The sequence below is a fragment of the Sarcophilus harrisii genome, chromosome 3 (assembly GCF_902635505.1).
Source record: "Sarcophilus harrisii chromosome 3, mSarHar1.11, whole genome shotgun sequence".
NCBI classification, from domain to species: Eukaryota; Metazoa; Chordata; class Mammalia; order Dasyuromorphia; family Dasyuridae; genus Sarcophilus; species Sarcophilus harrisii.
The window spans coordinates 480,303,134-480,315,700 of NC_045428.1; positions in this window are offsets into that span (position 1 = coordinate 480,303,134).

A 12,567-nucleotide genomic window follows, 5' to 3' on the forward strand; every position below is an offset into this window, starting at 1 on the left:
TTGATTAAGGTCTTCCTGATTCCAGGCCCAATGCTTTGCCACCTAGTTGTCTTTAATTGAGGGTTCAAAAGTGGGTGTGTTTTAGAAGAGATTAAAATGGGAAATAATTGTGGTGATAAAAGAGATCAACAATTATTTTAAAATACATCATTTTCAATTCCTGACATAAAGCACATTATCCAAATCTTGCAGTTAACTAACAAATAGTCTATAACAGGATTTCCATTACTGTTTTTATTTCAAGCCAAGAATATTTTTCTTATCTTTAGAATTAAAAGCCAGTCAAAAGCTACATGCCTAGATAAAAAGTAATTATTCATTCATACTCAAACCATATTTATATACCAACCAATAATAAAGAAATGAACATTTAACAGAATATTTACAGTGATGAGAGTATGGTTTCTAATTACAATACCATTTGCCTCTGAGTCATTTTTAACATCTTTTATCTTATACTCTTTTAGATTGTCATAGCTTTAGCTTGTCTTCAAGCCTATGTGAATATTTGCTCATTTTTTAGACATACCTGTAGGACCAAACCTGGTAGATTTGTTTACCTTATAACTAATTTATTTTTTAATTTCCAAGGTTTAGCTATGAAAATAATAACTGTAGCTTGTGCTTAAATAGTGCATTAAAATGTACAAAACATCTTACCTTTATTATGTCATTTGATCTACAGTGAAGAAAGGAAAGAAAGAAGAAAGAAAAAAAAGGAAGAAATAAGCATTTATCAAGTACTACTATATGGTGGGAACCATGATAAGCATTTTATAAATATTATCTCATTTAAATGCCATTATAACTCTGGGAGGTAAGAGCATTTATTATCCTTGTTTTATGGTTGAAGAATCTGAGGCCAAGTTTAAGTGACTTGGCCAGAGTCACATAGGTAGTAAATGTTTAAAGCTGAATTTGAACTCAGACCTTCTTGACTCTTGGTCCATTGTACCATTTTGCTTCCTTTAAACATTGCCACTATCATTATCTCCAAAGATAATAGAAGCACAATCGAAGGGGCTAAGTAATTTATTCAAGGTTACTTACCTAGGAAATAGTCCTTTCCACTAGACCATCTGTTTATAGTCAGGAAACTGAAAACAAACAAATAAAAACCTGACGTCTTTAAAAATAATTTCATAAGCTAAGAAGAAAATTCTGACCATACTTGACCTGACATGTTTAATATATGTTGAGAAACAAATCTAGAAGATTCATTTATCTCCATTAGGTAAATAAAACTAATTACTTAGTGTATCATGGAATTGGAAAAGAAAGTCTGTTAGAGTTTGACCTCATTTATTTGAATTTAGTAATTTTTTAGTCTATATTATAGTCCCTCCATTAAGCATCATGGTTAAAAGAACAGTGGAAGAAAGCCTTGGGTGTCTTAATTTGTGAGGACAAAGTATTAAAAAGCAGTGTTAAAATTATTCACACAATCACAAAATATAAAAGAGACAACTCATAGTTAAAAATTTTCTCTTAATTGCCATACCCAATGAGCTTTTTTTTGTCCTCATCTTTCTTAATTGCTTCATACCATTTAATGCTGTTCATCTATCCAATCAGACTGGGTATTCTTTCTCTTTGACTGAATCACTATCCACATTTCATTCTCTAAGATATACCTTTGGTTCCCTTCTTTCCTACTCTATACCCTCTCTCACTGAAATCCAAATAACTTTACAGATGATTCTTAGACCTTTACATTCTATTTCCTAAATATCAGTCCAAAAATATAAACCATTTTTTGAAATCTCTAATTGGATGTCCCATAGGCATCCAAATCCTCCTGCCTTCACCTATATTTATTTTCAGTAAGAGCACTGTTATTTTTCCAATTACTCATACTGACAATCTCAATCATTCTTGTGCTGCAACTTTTGTAATCAGTTTTTAAGTTTTCCTCTTGACTCCAAATTGTCTCTCCTATCCATTGTCCTTTCTCCATGAACATGATCATCACCCTAATTCAATCTCTTTTCAACTCTTGGTTGGACAAGTGCAATATTATCCTAATTTACTTCTTTGAATTCAGATTCTTTCTTCACTTCCCACACAACTTCTGACTTGCTATCATTAAAGTGCAGGTTTTTAACTATGTTATTTTCTTACTCAAGAAACTCTATAATAGAATACAAATGCTTCTGTTAGTTTTTTAAAGCCCAGTTTCTTAAACTGTAGTTTGGACCTTATATAGATTTTTGTAACTGAATGAAGGGATCATGAAATTATGATTTATTATCAGTAAATGTATGATTTATATAGCTATTTTATATACCTATATACTTGGGATCTCATAAAAATTTCTCAGGTGAAAAAGGGTAGTAAGTGGGAAAAGTTAAAAAAGCCCTATTTTAAAGTCCTTCAAAGGATGGATTTAGTGTATCTATCCAGAGTTATTAAAACATATTGTCGCAAGTTCATTTACCTACTGCTTCCCTTACATGACATTCCATGACCTTTCTCTGTTTCATTGCAAAGGCTGTTAGCTCATGCATGTAATCCTTCTTGACCTCTATGCCTTAGATTATGAATTTCCTATACAGCTCAGCTTCAATGTCACTTGGGACAAGAGAGATATCCCTCCCCAAACTGTTAATGCCCTCCAAGCTCCAGAAATTACTTTGTTATTAATTTGTCCAAACATATCTGGCAGATTATAGACAGACAGATAGATAATCTTTCTATCATATATATCATCTATCTGCCTAGTAATATGCTAGTAAGTGGCAAAACATGAATTTGAGTCCATATCAGTGAAGATGATTGGACAGTTATCTTTAAGATATTTAAAAGTCTTTCCAATAAAAGAAGGATTAGATTTACTTTATTTATTCTCCAAAAACAAAATTAGTAGAAATGACAAGCTATTGCAAAAGAACAAATTTAAGAATCATATAAGAATAAACTATCCTAACAGACCTATCCTAGAGTTAGATTCCGTGTCTCAGAAGGTAGTGATAGTTAACCCTCCCTGTACATTTTAAAGGAATTGCTAAATCATGGCAGTTTGGTTATGTTATAATGGAATGATTTCTCAGATTTCAATTGGAGTAAAGAGTCATTTATTCAACAAGGATATATGAAGTATCTATTAAGTGACAGTCAATGTGGGGATGTAAAAGTAAGAAAAAAAAAAAAAACAAGTTTTGCCTCCAAGGAACTTATATTCTCTTAGGAATAAGGGTCATCTACAACAAAATTGTATATTATACATATATATATATATATATATATATATATAAATTCTGTGCATAAATATGTGTTTGTATTTTGAAAGTGGGCACAATATGTCTCTATATGGACATACATATACACATATCAAATAGCAATAAATCTGTTTTTTAAATCATTTTTGACATTGGATCATCCAAAGGTGCCAAAGATTTTCTCAGTAGTCTTTCTTTTGAGGAGTCTTAGCAGCAGTGTTTGGCAAAAAAGAAAGGACTGGTAATTGTCAGATTGTTTCTCCAAAAGGATTGCTCCCCAATTGTGGGGACTAGGCTGGAAGTACTGTCAGAAATTTTGGGCACACTGTTATTCCTGTGATCCTTGGGCTTACAAATGCATGTTGTGACATTAGGAAAACATCAGCAACACATATCCCAAAAACTTATGAACCCGATAAGATTACCTCCTCATAATGCCCCATAATGGAGGTGACGCCAACTCTTCTTAGGCTCCATGGCCTGATTCCAGACTCAAACCTCAGGTCAAATTAGGAGATTTGGGAATACTGTGTTAGAAATTTAACCATCACTACAGAAATTCTGAGATTTTGTATTATAGATTCACTACTGCTTGACCTAAGACCTTGGCAGGATACACACAAAAATCTAATGTTCTTAAAGGGAAGTTATAATTCACCCAGGATCTGGAAGAGTACTGACTACCACTAATCTTCAAATTAAGAATCAGCAGAATTGATGATTCTAATTCCAGTTCTTTATGGGAAAGAGCTTACCCTTCCCCAGAGCTGTGGTTGAATCTTTCTTTTTTTTCTTTTTAGGTTTGATTTTTTTTATTATTATTATTTTTTATATAGCTTTTTATTTATAAGTTATATGCATGGTTTTACAGCATTTTACAGCATTGACAATTGCCAAATCTTTTGTTCCAATTTTTCCCCTCCTTCCCCCCCCCATCTCCTCCCCCAGATGATAGGTTGACCAATACATGTTAAATATGTTAAAGTATAAATTAAATACAATATAAGTATACATGTCTATACAATTATTTGCTGTACAAAAAGAATCAGATTTTGAAATAATGTACAATTAGCCTGTGAAGGAAATCAACAATGCAAGCAGACAAAAATAGAGGGATTGGGAATTCTATGTAGTGGTTCATAGTCATCTCCCAGAGTTCTTTCCCTAGGCATAGCTGGTTCAATTCATTACTATTCTATTGGAACTGATTTGGTTCATCTAATTACTGAAGATGGCCACGTCCATCAGAATTGATCATCATATAGTATTGTTGTTGAAGTACATAATGATCTCCTAGTCCTGCTCATTTCACTCAGCAGGATTGAATCTTTCTTATTCTCTCCTTTCTAACATTCTCTTCTATTTAGTTGCCCTGCCACTGTTATGGCTCTTTCTCAGTGATTATGTTCTTGACCCCAAAGCAAAGATGAGATACTTGTTTGTTTGCTTGTTTGTTTGGGGAGAGGACCAGAGAAGGTTGGCTATCCTTCAAAAAGACCAAAGTAATCATTGGTGATGTCTCGACTCATGAGTAAATTGGATTTAATTGAGGCAGAATTGCACAAAGTTCTCAGCCTCATTCTCTCTTCCAGTCATCAAAGTTCAGTGGCAAGATAAAAGTCAGGGCAGTTGACAATGGCTTGGGATGCAGTGAACAATCTAAGTGACTTTTGTCTAACCCATCTCTGAGTACTTCACACCACTTGCTTCAGCTGCCCTCATAAATGTTGGAACAAAAAGTTCTGATTAACCCATTCTGTTGTGGAAGTCTCCACATCCCTAGGATAGATATCTTTCTAATCCACTGAGGCTTTGAAGTCCTCAATTACCCTCAACATGATTTAGTTCGGCTACAGAAATGGTTTACTGGAGTGTGACCATTGCATATGTTATTGCTTCTTGGAGTCACAGGTGAGAGTTGAGTCCCAGGTAGTCATCTATCAGGATTCCAATATCAAGACCATATCCTCTCTATTTACTCCTCTCTTTTTGCTCTTAGGAGATACTCTGTTTTTTCAGAGTTAAGGCCCAGTAAGTAAACTGTGGCCTAAGTTTGGCAGAACAACAATCCTTTGTACTTATCCCTTGGATTAACTCAGCCACAGTAAAATTCTAGAATTTTTTCGTACAAACACCAAGTCATGCCCATTGGACAAGCACCTGCAGAAACCATCTTCCTAATATGAATCTTTTCTATGAATCAAACATGTCTCATTGTTACTGTTACTCCTCATTGTTAGGACTAAAGCTCACTGCTAGACACTAGTATATGTGTTAAAATTTACCCATGCTAAAGTGGGTCTCCTTGGTATCTGAGAAGACCCTGGAACATGTGTCTAGTTTTCCTCCAATGAAATAAAGAAAATGTTTTTTTTTCCTTATGACCACTGTTAATTCTTTAGTTTTATTTTATTTTTCAGGTAACTGTACTTGTGATAACCTCTGTGAGCTCTTTGGTATTTTCACAGTTAACAGTAATTGCATAAGACCTGTGACTCTTTGGTCATTTGTTTTCAGAGCTAATACATCAAAGACGGATGAGTAGTCCTGAAAAGGGTTTGGTAAACCCTCACACCAAAAGTGATAATTCTTCTTGAACATCCCAAGTAGAGATGAAATGACTATCCATATTTAGGTCTACCTCAAATCCTTTTAGGTGATGCTGGCCCAACAAGAAAAAGGAAAAGAACATTTCTACCCTCAAGGACCCATAGGACCCCATGTTCTAATAGGGAAGACAATTTATAATGTTTAAACAACTCTGAATATAAAAAGATTAAATTTCAGAATGAGGGTATAGTGTCTTTGTCTGCTACTCTGTTCAGATCACATGTAGAACAGAGGTTCCAAATATGCTGCTGAAATGCAACCCCACAACACTCCTGAGTATTGCTTAAAATAAATTAAAAATTACTTGGGAAATATTTAACAAACAAACAAAAACACAATGAAACAATTTTAATTCAGGGCTTTCTTGGCTTTGTCCTGCAGAAATCCTTATGTGTGATTTAGTCTCCCCCCCAAGCACTTGATTTAGATTATTATATTTCATTCTGGATATCACATTGTAAAAAGAAATTAACAATCTAGTTGCATCAATTGTCAACAAAACTACATTCCATCAACTAGTCACCATCACAATCAATTAGTGATCCAGCTTCAAATACTCAATATAGCCTCTGTTTACTAAATGATAGACCAGTGGATAATAGAATCATTCTGCTTCTTAAATATTCTATCCTTGGATAACAATGGCCATATGATTATTTTGCCATTATTAGATTGTGAGAGGCATCTTTAATCAGTAGGGCAGAGCATGTTAATATTTAGAATACTCGACTTGGAAGCACAAGACCAAAAATTTGTTGTGTGACCTTACTTAAACTAAAGCTATTTTCTTCAAAGTATTTGTAGATATATGAACACACACACACATATATATTATACACTAAATATAGTGTAATGTAATATGACCATAATCATCTGTCATTTCATTGGCATTGAGAATTCCTTGTGAGAAAATTGCCTTTTCTAATGTAGAAAAGACTTTGTGCTGAAATGTTAAAGGTTAAGTGATTTATCCAGATTCACACACACACTATGCATCAGTAGTACTTAAAAACAAGTTTTCCTGAAGGTAATACTGACTTGGTATCCATTTATATTTCAATATGCTAAATATATATACACATTCAGATCTATATATGTGTGTATACATGTATGTATATGTGATACGTGATAGAGAAATGTGGTGGTAATTTTGGGGTCCCTTGGCCTTGGGGGCTTCTGTTCTGACAGTCTATCTGATTCTGGAGTTCTCTGACTTTGAAATCTGGCCCAAAGGCCCATACACACACACACACACATCTAGCAATTTATTTGATTCCAAAGTCCTCTGATTGTAGAATCTGACAGAGAGGGCCTCCCCCCACCCAACCTAAGACTAACAATCTATCTGATTCTAAGACTTCTGGCCTCAGGGTGGTCTCATAAATTGGATTCCTGGGTCAGTAGTAGGTGGACCACTCCTTAGTTCCTTGCTGACTTTTCGAAAGGTAATCTGTTAGTCAGTGAGAACCAAATTCCTGAATCAAGCCACTCCTTGGTTCTACCTCTGGGCCACAAAATTATCATATTTATAACATGAAAACTAAATAAATGTGTCCCTTTCCTTCTCTTTCTTTGTTAAATTCTCATGGAATTTTGACTGTTAAATTGGCTTAGAAATGGGTTCAAGACCGCAAATTCTTTGGAGACACTTCATGACACTGGTTAACCCCAACCTTTTGGGGTCCCTTCCCAACCTCAACCTTTGCACATTTACATATACATAATATACACATGTATGTGTGCATGTGTGCACATGGATGTGTGCTCATGACACCTTATCTTCCTTCTCTGTAGGTACTTTTTTATAGACTGGTATTGTCATCCAATAAACCCTCATATTGTTAACACCCAGAAAGATGGCCCAGAGCTATAAATATTTTTTTAGGGTTATAGGGGTTACCATAGAAGAGAAAAAACATAAAAACCTAATATGTATATTGAAGCTTTTATGCCCCCACAACTGTTTTTTTCCCATTTAATAAAGCATCTAGATGAATTTTATTAAATCTTAAAGAAGACAACAACAACATAATAATAACATTTTATCCATAAACTGAAGACATTTTCTTCTACCAATAAATGCATTATTTTGTTAAGAGAGTGAACATAAATTTATAGAATTATCAAAGAGAGGAATCTGTGTAGGGAATCTATGCGCCTGGGGCAACTGAAAACTCTGGATACTTGATTTGATATCTTTATCTGAGATAGTATGCATGATAATTCACTCAAAGATAGAGTTGCTTCTCTTCCTGCTCCTCTGGGCTTGTCCATTTCCAGTCTACTAACATACTTTTTATCTTCCTTCAATAAAAGCAGAAATCCTATGCCCAAGATTTGCAACAGTTTTTTAAAATGTAATTACTTGGCAGGACTTTGAAGGGTATCTACCCAGTCATTCTTCCTTTCTTCCTTCCAACTCTTTCCTTCCTTCTTTTCTTCCTTCCTTCCTTCCTTCCTTCCTTCCTTCCTTCCTTCCTTCCTTCCTTCCTTCCTTTTATTTATATATTTTCTTTTAGTTGGGAAATCAGTCTCTTATTGCATTTGAAGTCACCTTCAGTTATCCTGACCTGTATCTTGCCCCTGGATCCAAATAGCTCTGGAAGAAAGAATGAGGCTCATTTGCAAGTCATGACATCACCTTCCCTTTGTAGTGATCCTCTTCAAGAATGAAGGACAAACAGCACCTCTTAATTATTGGGAGTAGAGTCAAAATTGTTCTTTCTCCATTATGCAGCAACATATGCAAAACCTATCTTTCTCTGCTCAGCTTTTCCAAGCAGCAGGTGTCAGGGAGAATCCCAAAGTCTCTTCCCAAATCTCAGCTCTCAGTTCTTTTGTGAGTCTTAAATTTAGGTCCAAAGTGGTCTAAGTCAAAGTCTCTTCAGAGGGATGGGAAGTATCCCTCTAACTCATGATGAAAAAACAAAATCACCATTTTTTCCATAATTAGGAAATTTATATTTATCCCATATGTAACAAAACAAATCGAATGATTTAAGGTTTCCTACTTATTATTTTCAAAGTTTTCTTGCCTTTCATTTCTCTCACTTTTAGTCATTTTTTTTAGTTATGTCTGACACTTCATGAACCCATTTGGAGTTTTCTTGGTAAAGACACTGGAGTGCTTTGCCATTTCTATCTTCATCTTATTTTATAGAAAAAGAAACTGAGGCAAAGAGGGTTAAGTGACTTGCCCAGGGTCACATAGGCAAAAAGTATCTGAGGTCAAATTTGAACTCAGAAATATGAGTCTTGCTAATTCCAGGTTCAGCACTTTATCCACTGTGCCACCTAGCTGCCCTATTTATTTTTTCTGTTCCTTGACTATATTTAAAAAGTAATATCCCTTAAATATCTTATCCATATATCATACACAGAGCATGAATATATCTATAAAATAATACATAATATCTATAGCTTTCTATGAGCAAGTATATGAGGGGTAAATACAAAGGCCTGGCTGAGGAATTGGAAAGATCTAGGTTTGAGTCCTGCCACACTCACATTCTAGTTTTGTTACCTTGGACAAAATTACATCAAGGAAATCTCTAAGATCGTAAATTACAAATAAATTGATAAACTCCAGTCAAGGGAGTGTTCATACTAGTAATTTCCTAAGGTGATGAAATTAAATATCAGAATTTCCCACCCTTCCAATGGTAGGAAATGAGAGTCTAGGGAAGGAAGAAGACAGACAAGGACAGAGAAACAGAGATGGAGATCAACAGGCAGACACAAAGAGAAAGACAGATACAAAAAGATAGAAAGAAAAACAGAAAGACATAGAAAAGAAATAGATACAGACTGATACAGAAAAATAAAAAGAAAACACAGAGAGACATAGATATACAGAAATATAGAAAGAAAGAGAATATAGAAATGTAGAGCAACAGAGAGAGAGAGATACAGAAAAATGTAATCAAGAAAAGAGACACAGAGAGACAGAGACAGAGAGAGACAGTGAGAGAAAGAGTGAGCCAGCAAAACATATAGATATAGAAAGAGATGCTTCAATATTCTAATCAGTTAACATCATTTTTGTACCTGGTTTAATATTGATACAGAAAATTGTACCATCTATTGCCTGATTTCTTAATTATATGTTGGGAGAAGGGGGGCAGTCATGTTCTGTCCAAATAATAAAATTCTTCTCCTCTGTATCTTGTCAGAGGTGACACTTCCATTTTATCTGCACATTTGACACAAATCAAGGTAGACTACAAGATCCCCAAGGAAACATTAAGTACAATCCCTAAGGCAAAGCCTACATAAGTAGCAAAGAGTTGGAAAAAATACTTTAGAGTGAAATTATGCTCAGTAGACCCATCTCCCTACCAAAATCTCTGGAGACAAGTCAACACTCCAATTGAGCAATTAGGATGCAATTGAATTCTCTGAAGAAGTAATGAGTCTTATGGGAAGTACTTGTTAGGCTTTAAGCCAGCCAAGTCCAATGAAAGAAATCCCCTTGACTTGAGATGAGAGTGGCAGTTCTGCAGACCACAATGTATTAGATCTGTAGATATTAAAGCTAAATGCAGGGATGTGTGTTAGACAACTTGTACTGGTTCATGAAAACTGTTTAGTTTTCTACTCGAAATTTTCACCTCAGACATTGTGGGAAAATGCTAAAAATTATAGCTTGATTTATGTTTTTCAATTGTTTAGACACAAGAAAGGGATGGAGAAAACATTAATAATGCTTAGGTTCAAGTATGTTTTGCACATTTTTTTTTCTTGAGAAGCCTATAATTAAATATTTTAGTGCACTCTTAATTTAACAGTTTAGAGAGGTTGACACACACATTTTGAGATCTAGCTCAGTGGTTGGGAGGATTCAAAAGAAAGTATGAGAAAGAAAATGTATTAGACTGACTACCAAGCTGAAGGTCTATAGAATAATTATGCTAATTTCATTGTTATATGCCTGTTATGAAACTTGAACAATATATCAGCATCATTCTAGGGAACAGAATCCCTTCCATTTGAACTGTCTTAGGAAGATTTTAATGATTTCATGGCAGTATAAGATACTAGACACTGAGGTCCTTTCTCAATTTAAACTGTGGAACATTCAAACTCTATTGCAGAGAGTGCAACTCAAATGGGCTGGCCATATTGTTTGAATTTCAAACATATCCTTGTTGAAGAAATTATTTTATGGAAAACTCATACAGGGCAAGCATTCATAAGGTGGTCAGAAAAAGTGATACAAGGACATTTTCAAGGTCTCTCTTAAGAACTTTAGAATTGATTGCATAATATGATAGGCACTGGCACAGGTCCATCTATCGTGGCAGACCCTAATCATTGAAAGTGTTGTACTCTATGAGCAAAGCAGACTTGAAGTAGCTGAAAAGAAATGTGAATTTGTGCAAAATTAGAGAATCCATTCCAAATGTTCTTATTTTACTAATAATTTTATTAAAACTTTTTATTTTCAAAATAAATACATAGATAATTTTTAACATTCACCCTTGCAATTTTTCCCTCTATTCCTCCTATCCCTTCCCCTAGACTGAAAATAATACAATATATGTTAAACATATGCACTTCTTGTATATATATTTCTACAATTATTGTGCTGCACAAGAAAAATCAGATCAAAAAGGGAAAAATGAGAAAGAAAACAAAATGTAAGCAAACAACAATAAAAAGAGTGAAAATACTACGGTGTGATTCACACCCAGTCACCACAGCCCTCTTTCTGGGTGCAGATGGCTCTCTTCATCACAAGACCATTGAAACTGTCTGAATCATCTCATTGTTGAACAAAGTCACATCCATCATAATTAATCAACGTAAAATCTTGCTGTTGCCATGAACAATGATCTTCTCACTCACTTCACTTAGCGTCAGTTTCTGTGAGTTTCTCCAAGTCTCTCTAAAATCATCCTACTGATTGTTTCTTACAGAGCAATAATATTACATAACATTCTCATACCATAACTTATTCAGCCATTCTCCAACTGATGGGCATCCACTCAGTTTCCAGTTTCTTGCCACTACAAAAAGAGCTGCCACAAACATTTTTGCACATGTGGGTTTTTTCCCTCCTTTAATATCTCTTTGGGATATAAGCCCAGTAGAAACACTGATGGATCAAAGAGTATACACAGTTTGATAACTTTTTGAGCATAGTTCCAAATTGCTCTCCAGAATGGTTGAATCTATTCACAACTCCATCAACAATGTGTCAGTGTCCCAGTTTCCCCACATCCCCTCCAAAATTAGTCATTATCTTTGCCTATCATATTAGTCATTCTGAGAGGTATGGTACCTTAGAGTAGTCTTTATTTGCATTTCTGATTTAGACAACCTTTTCAGATGACTCAAACTGGTTTCAGTTTCTTCATCTGAAAAGTGTCTCTTCATATCTTTTGACCATTGATCAACTGGAGAATAGTTTGAATTCTTATAAATTTGAGTCACTTCTCTATATATTTTAGAAATGAGGCCTTTATCAGAACTCTTAGATGTAAAAATGTTTTCCCAATTCATTGCTTCCCTTCTAATCTTGCCTGCATTAGGTTTGCTTGTACAAAAACTTTTTAGCATAATATAATCAAAATTATAAATGGTGCCTGCATTCAGCTGCCTCCTCCTCCCCCTCTTGTCATCCTGGCTGATTGAAATAGACATTTTCTGAAGTTCTTCCAAAATATCTTTGGTTGGAAATTTGTTACACTCCAAATACTTGGGGTTCTGTCATTCCAAAACTAGTTCAAAGGCTTGA